Source organism: Saimiri boliviensis, chromosome 11, assembly GCF_048565385.1.
Source record: "Saimiri boliviensis isolate mSaiBol1 chromosome 11, mSaiBol1.pri, whole genome shotgun sequence".
NCBI lineage: Eukaryota > Metazoa > Chordata > Mammalia > Primates > Cebidae > Saimiri > Saimiri boliviensis.
The window spans coordinates 27604967-27614763 of NC_133459.1; the positions used below are offsets into that span (position 1 = coordinate 27604967).

Below are 9797 nucleotides of genomic sequence, written 5' to 3' on the forward strand. Positions count from 1 at the left end.
AAAGTGGGAACAGCAGGCTTTCCTCCCAGGGAAGGGCGGAGGCTTCAGTGAGATAATCCTCACAAATGGCCAGGCCCAGTGTCTACATGTATTGTGTACCCATAAACAGGAGCTAATTAAACCATCATCATTTAGACTCCTTAATCTTCTTGGCCCCACCCACTGCTTTCCCTGCCTCTCCTGGCAGCCTGTTCTGGCCAAGAAAGGAAGGAAAAGATTAAGAAACAAGATCAAGTCTCCAGTGGGGGTCCTGGCCCACTGCCAAGCTGGCTCCCCTCCTGCCCCTTGCCCACTTTGGCCTTGGGCCCCAGGATTCTCAGTCTTGAGGCCTGGGCACCCTCCCATCCCCTGCACTAGAGGCCCTGCCCTGGCTAGAGGCCAAAGCCAGCAGCAGCCCTGAAATAGGGATGCATATTTAGAAAATAGCTTTATTTTTTTTCCTGGGAGTGGATAAGCAGGCCCTTTTCTTCTGTTGCTTCTGAGACGAGTGTGATGTGCAGTCTTTCTTGAAGCCCGGTGGTCAAGGCAGAGCTGGATCCCTCAGCCTTCTGGATCATGCAACAGACGTTAGCCGGCAAATCCCTTCTGGAACAGACACAGGGACCTCAGATCAGAGCAAGTAGCTGTCGGCGCAAGGAGACACAGTAGAAACCCAGGTCTCCAGACCCTCGGTGCACTGTCCCATAGATGCATGTGGTACAGTGGCCTTGGCTGTCACTTTACCTCTCTGAGCCTCAGTTTCTTCCACTGTAGAGGGGCACTGTTTTACCATGAGGATCAGCAATAATGTACAGAAAGCACCTAGTGAGTCCTCGACAGCAGGAAGCTATTGTTATAGCTACTGCCTCTTAAAAACTTCTTCTGCCCTGCCCCTTCCTGATCTAGGGACTTGGAGTATCTGCTTTGGTTTCTATTGAACAAATGACACCTGATAAGCCAGTTTTAAAGCAGGAGGCTCAGCATCTGTTACACTACCTTCCCCTCTTCTCCCTTTCCTGGGACATTCTGGCCCCATCCTAGAGTTTCCTGTCTGCAGCCTCCTATGATGCCCTCAGGCCCTCTGGAAAAGCAGAGAGTAGAAAGGGCCCCATGCCATCTAGGCTGAGGCTGGGGGGACAGTGATGGTCTGTGAACTCCTTGGAACCATCCTTGGGAGCTAGGATGACCTGAAGACTTCCAAAGAGGCTGGGAAACAGGCCCAAAAGAGAAACCTGGTTCACAGCCCCAAAAATGGTAGAGTGAAAGAAACACCTGCCTTCCTAGCTCTTCATGCTGTGAGATCTTGGGCAAATCACCTGCCCTTCCTGAGCCTTCATTTTCTGATTTAAAAAGGAAGGGGATGGATTGAGGTCAGAGGTTTCTACTAATACTACAGGATTAAAAGTAGGGATCTATGAGCAGACAGACTTTGGTTTAAATCCCAGCTTCACCCCTTACCAGCTGTGGGACCTCTAACAAGTTGCTTTAACTAAGTGAGCTTCAGTTTTTTTCCCTTATAGCATCTTCTCATAGGATTATTTAAGGGCTAAATTAAATAATCTGTATAAAGTACTCAGTCCATAGCTGACATTTTGGAATTATTATTGTCGTCATTATTCTGTGATCAGTAGAGATAACAAGAAGTTATAAGGCCGGGCGCGGTGGCTCAAGCCTGTAATCCCAGCACTTTGGGAGGCCGAGGCGGGTGGATCACAAGGTCAAGAGATCGAGACCATCCTGGTCAACATGGTGAAACCCCGTCTCTACTAAAAACACAAAAAATTAGCTGGGCATGGTGGCGCGTGCCTGTAATCCCAGCTACTCAGGAGGCTGAGGCAGGAGAATTGCCTGAACCCAGGAGGCGGAGGTTGTGGTGAGCCGAGATCGCGCCATTGCACTCCAGCCTGGGTAACAAGAGCAAAACTCCGTCTCAAAAAAAAAAAAAAAAAAAAAAAAAAGAAGTTATAAAAGAGTTCATTGAGAAGGAAGGAAGGACTTGAGAAATGTATGTACAGGATTGATTGAGTCATTCATTCACTTGATAAATATTTAGGGTTTTCACAGATGGGCCAGAGACTGGCCACAGAAAGGTGGAGTCAGACAGACATGCCTATTCTAGCTGTGTGATGTGGGATTATTTATTTATGAGATGGAGTCTCCTGTCGCCCAGGCTAGAGTGCAGTGGCATGATCCTGCCTTACCGTAACCTCTGCCTCCTGGGTTCAAGCGAACCTCTTGCCTCAGGCTCCCAAGTAGCTGGGAATATAAGCATGTGCCACCACACTTGGCTAATCTTTGTGTTTTTAGTAGAGATGGGGTCTCACCATGTTGGCCAGGCTGGTCTTGAACTCCTGACCTCAAGTTATCTGCCCTCTCAGCCTCCCAAAATTCTGGGATTATAGGCATGAGCCACTGTGCCTGGTTAGATCATTTACTTCCCTTCTCACTCCTTTGTTTGTAAAATGGTGAGAATAGTGGGCAGAATGTTACCTTCCAGGTTGTCCTGAGGCTAACGAGAGTTTAAGTACACTAGTCTGTGTCTGATTCCTTCCCCAGCAGGCCCCTCAGCTGTTAAAGATTAGAGGCAGGTGCTTGAACACATCAAGCACACTTCCACCCCAGGGCCTTTGCACTAGCGAGTCCTTTGGTCCAGAACACTACTCCCAGACACTTCTGTAGCTTGTTCTCTCATCTCTTTTTTTTTTTTTTGAGACAGAGTTTCGCTCTTGTTACCCAGGCTGGAGTGCAATGGCGCGATCTCGGCTCACCGCAACCTCCGCCTCCTGGGTTCAGGCAATTCTCCTGCCTCAGCCTCCTGAGTAGCTGGGATTACAGGCACGCGCCACCATGCCCAGCTAATTTTTTGTATTTTTAGTAGAGACGGGGTTTCACCATGTTGACCAGGATGGTCTCGATCTCTCGACCTCGTGATCCACCCGCCTCGGCCTCCCAAAGTGCTGGGATTACAGGCTTGCGCCACCGCGCCCGGCCTGTTCTCTCATCTCTTTAAATTTTTTGTTTTAACATCAGCTTCTCAATAAGACTTTTCCTTTTTATTTATTTATTATTATTATTATTTTGAGATGGAGTCTTGCTCTGTTGCCCAGGCTGGAGTACAGCAGTGCAATCTTGGCTCACTGCAACCTCCTCCTCCGGGGTTCAAGGGATTCTCCTGTCTCAGCCTCCTGAGTAGCTGGGATTACAAGCATGTGCCACCATACCCATCTAATTTTTGTATTTTTAGAAGAGACGGGGTTTCACCATGTTGGCCAGGCTGGTCTTGAACTCCTGACCTCAGTTGATCTGCCCACCTTGGCCTCCCAAAGTTCTGGGATTACAGGTGTGAACCACCACGCCTGGCTTCCTATCTTACTGAAATTGTAACACCTTTCTGTCCTCTAACCTCAGCACTCTCTGCTTAGGTTTATCCATAGCACTTATCACTCTTTGACATACTGTATTATTTATTGTCTCTCCTCCCACTGGAATAGTAAGCTCCATGATGATGGTGATTTTTGTCTGTATTATTCAGCGTTATATCCCTTGTACCTAGAACAGTGCATGGTGCATAGGAAGTGCTCAGTAAATATTTGAGGAGTAAACTAATAACGACATGAAGCCTATTCTCTCTGGATCTAGGAATATATTGAGTATACAGTAGAGTCTCCATAAATGTACGAGTGAAAGAAAAAGTGAATGGTCGTCATCCTTTCCATCTGCCAGATCATACTTTGGCTGGGTCTACTCCGAGGCTCTTTTGCTTCTGAATGCTTCTGGTATTTTCTGCCAGGGCATCAGTTTCAATTGGAGTCCCCAGATCTTTTGTCCTGGAGCCTGAGCTTTGCAGAATTTCTAGTTGGGGCTGTTTGGCTGTTGGGTCCGCAATTGTTATTATGTCATTATTGGTAATTAGCACTTAGGCCTAGTGGATCGAGCTTTTTGTTTTTCAGCAGAAATCACAGGAGAGAGCTGTGCTAGACAGTGGGAGCTCAGGCTTGGAGCAGCTTCCTCTGAAACTCTCCCCTTCCCAGCTCGGGGTCCATGATGTAGGGAGACCAAGATGGAGGTGCCCAAAGGTAGGGGCACTTGGGTCACCAGCTCGACTGCTGTTTTCTCAGGCAGTATCCTGCAACGTTTTCATCTAACACCCCTGGCTATCAATGCCTGGCCTGGTACAGAGGGGGTTTCATTCCTCACACCCTCAGGGGAGGTAAGGTAGGTTTCCAAATGTCTATTGGACAGGGGCATTTTCTGATGCTCAAGATTCTAAGTGGAGGAAATTATCCCGGGTTTGAGACTCAGGAGCCTGAGCTTAAGTCTCTGTGTAGCTACTGACTTGCTGTGTGTTCCTAGGCACATCACTGCCTCTTGCTGGGCCTCAGTTTTCTCATCTGTCAAACAGAGATAAAGACGCCTGCTTGACCTCACTAGGGAAGAGAGGCAAGATAGTGTCATAAACAAGGAGTTGGGTTCTAGACTCACACACAGCTGACTTCCCAACCATACCCCTTCCTAGCTGTGTGACGCTGGGGCAAATCACTTCACCTCTCTGACGTCAGTTCCCAAAGCTATAAAATGGGGCTAAAATAGTACTCACTCTAGAGGGTTGTTGTTGGAATTAAATAAGAGAATGCAGGTAAAGTACTTAGGTACTTAGCTGGTACTCTGCACATATTTGCTGGTATTATGGTAATGACCATCATGGCAATGCAGGCCATCTGTAAAAATAATACTAGCAACAGGGCCGGCAGATGTGGGTTTCAGGTCTAACTCTGACACTTACTAGCTGGGTGATCCTGGACAAGTTTTTCACTTCTCTGAGACTCTATTTCTTTTTCTTTTTTTTTGTTTTTTTGAGACTGAGTTTCATCTGTCGCCAGGCTGGAGTGCAGTGGCATGATCTCGGCTCACTGCAACCCCTGCCTCCTGGGTTCAAGTGATTTACCTGCCTCAGCCTCCCGAATAGCTGGTATTACAGGCGCGTGCCATCATACCCAACTAATTTTTGAATTTTTAGTAGAGACGGGGTCTCACCATGTTGGCCAGGATGGTCTTGATCTCTTGACTTCGTGATCTACCCTTGGCTTCTCAAAGTGCTGGGATTACAGGCGTGAGCCACCTCGCCCTGCTTCTATTTTTTTTTTGTTTTCTCTTTTTTGGGGGGAAAAGATCTCACTTTGTTGCCCAGGCTGGAGTGCAGTGGCGTAATCTCAGCTCACTGCAACCTCCACCTGCTGGGTTCAAGCGATTCTCCTGCTTCAGCCTTCTGAGTAGCTCAGACTGCAGGCGCCCACCACCACACCATAAGAAAAAAAAATAATTTTTGTATTTTTAGTAGAGACAGGGTTTCACTGGCCAGGCTGGTCTTGAACTCCTGACCTCAGGTGATCCGCCCACCTTGGCCTCCCAAAGGGCTCGGATGACAAGCGTGAGCCACTGTGCCTGACCTGAGACTCCATTTCTTCATCTGTAAAGTGGAAATTATAGTCATACCTTCCTCAAGGTGCTGTTGTGAAGGTAAAGTGACATATTGTACATAAAGCACTTGGTATAGTGGCACACATCTGTAATCTCAGCTACTTAGCAGGCTGAGGCATGAGAATCGCTTGAACCTGGGAGGTAGAGGTTGCAGTGAGCCAAGATCACACCACTGCACTCCAGCCTGGGCAACAGAGCAAGATTCTGTCTCAAAAAAAAAAAAAAAGAAAGAAAAATAAAAGAAAAAATGATACCAGAAGGCTTGCTCTCTCTCCACCATTGAGGACACAGCAAAAAGGTGGCCATCTGCCAGCTAGGAAGAGTACCCTCGACAGAACCTGGCCAGGCCTGATCTCTGACTCCAGCTTCCAGAACTGTTAGAAAACAACTTTATGTTGTTTAAGCACCAAATCTATGGCATTTTGTTGTGGCAGCTGAGCTGATGAAGAGTAGATAACTTGCCTAGAGTCATACAGCAAATTTATGGTGGAGCTGAGGATATAGAAAGAAATAGATTTTTTTTTTTTTTTTTTTTTTTTGAGACGGAGTTTCACTTTTGTTACCCAGACTGGAGTGCAATGGCGCAATCTCGGCTCACTGCAACCTCCGCCTCCTGGGTTCAGGCAATTCTCCCGCCTCAGCCTCCTGAGTAGCTGGGATTACAGGCGTGTGCCACCATGCCCAGCTAATTTTTTGTATTTTTAGTAGAGATAGGGTTTCACCATGTTGACCAGGATAGTCTCGATCTCTTGACCTCGTGATCCACCCACCTCGGCCTCCCAGAGTGCTGGGATTACAGGCATGAGCCACCGCGCCCAGCCAAAAGAGATTTTAAAACGGAGTGTAGAGTATAGTGGCATGATCTTGGCTCACTGCAACCTCCGCCTCCTGGGTTCAAGTGATTCTCCTGCCTCAACCTCCCGAGTAGGTGGGACTACAGATACACACCACCATGCCCGGCTAATTTTTTGTATTTTTAGTAGAGACGGGGTTTCGCCATGTTGGCCAGCCTGGTGTCGAACTTCTGGCCTCAAGTGATCTGCCTGCCTTGGCCTCCCAAAGTGTTGGGATTATAGGCGTGAGCCACCACACCTGGCCCCAATTTCTCAATTTCTTCCCCATTAAAGTGCTCCCAGTCACTACAAGTCTTGGAAACTGAGGTTAGTTAAATGCTAGCTGGGCAGCTCAGGACCTGTCCTATAGCAGTAGCTTTGGAGAGTCTTGCAGCAAGTTAAACCTGGCGATTTCTGTACCCCCAAACCCTCTACTTATAACTCCTCTTCTGCCCTGTCCCTCTTTCAAGTGAAGGTTGGGCCAGGCTGACTTTACCAGTTTTAGAAGCAGGTCAGCTAGTAGGTGGCACAGAGCCTCTCTGTTTCTTGGGAAACCCTCTACGCCTGAGGGTTCCCTCCCCTAGTGAGAATTAGTGGGTTAAGGCTGAGTGAGCAGAGGCTTTGCTGGATCAGGGTCATTAGGCTCACTCCAGCTGGTAAGAGAAGGGGGTTGGAGGGGTCATGGGAGGCCAGATCAGTGGGTCTCTCCTTGAATGTCCCAGGGCTATAATCAGAAGCAACCAGGACAGCCTTTCCCTGAGGTCTTGGGATAGATGCTAATGTTACTCATTCACGTCATTTCCAAAGTGCTTTCCTGAGTGATATGAAAGCAGTATGCGTTAGAGAACAGTGGCATCAGACAAACCTAGTTTAAGCTGTGACGTTGGGCAAATCACCTAACTTTTCTTTCTTTCTTTTTTTTTTTAAATAGAGATAGGGTCTCACTATGTTGCCCAGGCGGGTCTCAAACTCCTGGGCCCAAGTAATCCTCCTGCCTCGGCCTCTCAAAGTGCTGGGACTACATTACCCCTATGCATTGGTTTTGCTGTGGAGACATACCAAGAAAAAAGGGCCAGAGGGAGGAAAGCTGAAATAGTAAAAGTTGACCTGGTGGATGGTAGTTAAGACATTCCTTGGCAATGAGTGAGCCACTGTGCCTGCCCTTTCTTTTTTCTTTTTTGAGACAGTCTTGCTCTGTCACAAAGTGGTAGAGCATGGTAGTGCGATCCCAGCTCACTGCAACCTAGACCTCCCAGGCTCCAGTGATCCTCCCACCTCAGTCTCTCGAGTAGCTGGGACCACAGGCAGGTGCAACTGCGCTTGGCTATTTTGTTTTTCTTTAAGACTCCAAAGCTAGCGCCATATCAGCTTTTTTTTTAATTAAAAAATTTATTTGTCTGGGCGTGGTGGCTCACGCCTGTAATATTGACACTTTGGGAGGCTGAGGTAGGTGGATCACTAGGTCAGGACTTCAAGACCAGCCTGACCAACATCGTGAAATCCTGTCTCTACTAAAAATGCAAAATAATTAGCTGGACATGGTGGCATATGCCTATAATCCCAGCTACTTAGGGGCTGAGGCAGGGGAATTGCTTGAACCAGGGAGGTGGAGGTTGCAGTGAGCCAAGAGCACGCCACTGCACTCCGGCCTGGGTGATGGAGTGAGACTCCTCAAAAAAAAAAAAAAAAAAAAAAAAAATTTTTTTTTTTGTAGAGATGGGGTCTCACTATATTCCCCAGGCTAATCTCAAACTCCTGGCCTCAAGCAATTCTCCAACCCTGGCCTTCCAAAGTGTTGGGATTATAGGTGTGAGCCACCACATGGCTTCTCACTTATCTAAGCTGTAGTTTCTTCAACTGTACCTGAGGCTAATAATATTGCCTAAGTATTATTGTTAAGAAGCTAAATGCAGTAATACCTAAAAAGTACTTAATATGTGCCTGGCACTCCAGGCCGGGGCAACAGGCCTGCACGCCAGCCTAGGTGACAGAGAGAGACTCTGTCTCAAAAAAAATAAAAACCAAAATGTAGTTGTTGTTATTATTATTATTCTTTGGGACAGAGTCTCGCTCTGTTGCCTAGGCTGGATTGCAGTGGCATAATCTCAGCTCATTGCAACGTCCGCCTCCTGGATTCAAGTGATTCTCCTGCCTCAGCCTCCTGAGTAGCTGGGACTACAGGTGCATGCCATCATGCCCAGCTAATTTCATATTTTTAGTAGAGATGGGTTTTCACCATGTTGGCCAGGCTGTTCTTGAACTCCTGACCTCAGGTGATCTGCTCACCTTGGTCTCCCAAAGTGCTCGAATTACAGGTGTGAGCCACTGCACTCAGCCTATTACCATTTTTAATAATACATTATCTCTAAAATCCCTTCCAGCTCAGATATTCCTAGGTTTTATGGCTGTAGAATGGCTTTGGAGAGCAAATATAGCTGGACTTGGAAGAAGGCAGTGAACAGAATCCTATAGTAGGAGTTGGAAGACCTGGGTTCAAATTTGGGCTCTGCCACCACTGTGCTGTGTGATCTTGGGCAAGTACCTTCCAGTCTCTGGATCCATTTCCTACTCTGTCTGTAAGTTAGAAGCTTGGACCTCCTGATCTTTAAGGGACTATCCAGTTCTAACCTATGAATTCGAAGGCCTAAAGAAATGCCATAACAACTATCCACCAGGTCCACGTTTACAATTTCAACTTTCTTCCTTCTGCTCCTTGTTTCTTGGCATGTCTCCACAGCAGCGCCAATGTACAGATTTTAATCACATTTAGTTTATTGCTTTTACTGTGCATGGAAAACTGTTTAAGACAATTTTTGTAAGCAAGGTGTAGTCTATCGAAGAGGTCAAAACATACTCTGTGTTTCAAATATGAAAGGCAAATAATTGTACAAAAGTACTGCATCTGCTGGTTTCTTTGGCTTTTATCTCAAACGTGAGTGGAACAGGTAGCCTTGTGTATTATAATTTGTTCTTTTGAGACAGAGGTCTTGCGCTGTTGTCAGATGCCAGGCTGATTGTGCCACTCATCCTGGGCTCCAGAGTGAGATATCTTTACGGAAAAAAACAAAAAAAAAGCATTAGGTTGAGACATATGAAATTGTTCATATTTGATTTTTTTTTTTTTTTTTTTTTGAGACGGAGTTTCGCTCTTGTTACCCAGGCTGGAGTGCAATGGCGCGATCTCGGCTCACTGCAACCTCCGCCTCCTGGGTTCAGGCAATTCTCCTGCCTCAGCCTCCTGAGTAGCTGGGATTACAGGCACGCGCCACCATGCCCAGCTAATTTTTTGTATTTTTAGTAGAGACGGGGTTTCACCATGTTGACCAGGATGGTCTCGATCTCTTGACCTTGTGATCCGCCCGCCTCGGCCTCCCAAAGTGCTGGGATTACAGGCTTGAGCCACCGCGCCCGGCCCTGATGTTTTTTTTTTGAGACAAAGTCTCCCTCTGTCACCCAGGCTGGAATGTAGTGGTGCGATCTCAGCTCACTGCAACCTCTGCTTCCTGG

General features: G+C 47.2%; 1 protein-coding gene across 2 annotated transcripts in view; it reads left to right on the forward strand.

Annotated features, from left to right (window-relative positions):
- Nucleotides 1-9797, forward strand: part of EPB41 (erythrocyte membrane protein band 4.1) — a 237568-nt gene that overhangs the window by 12859 nt on the left and 214912 nt on the right. The gene's annotated exons all lie outside the window — the stretch shown is intronic.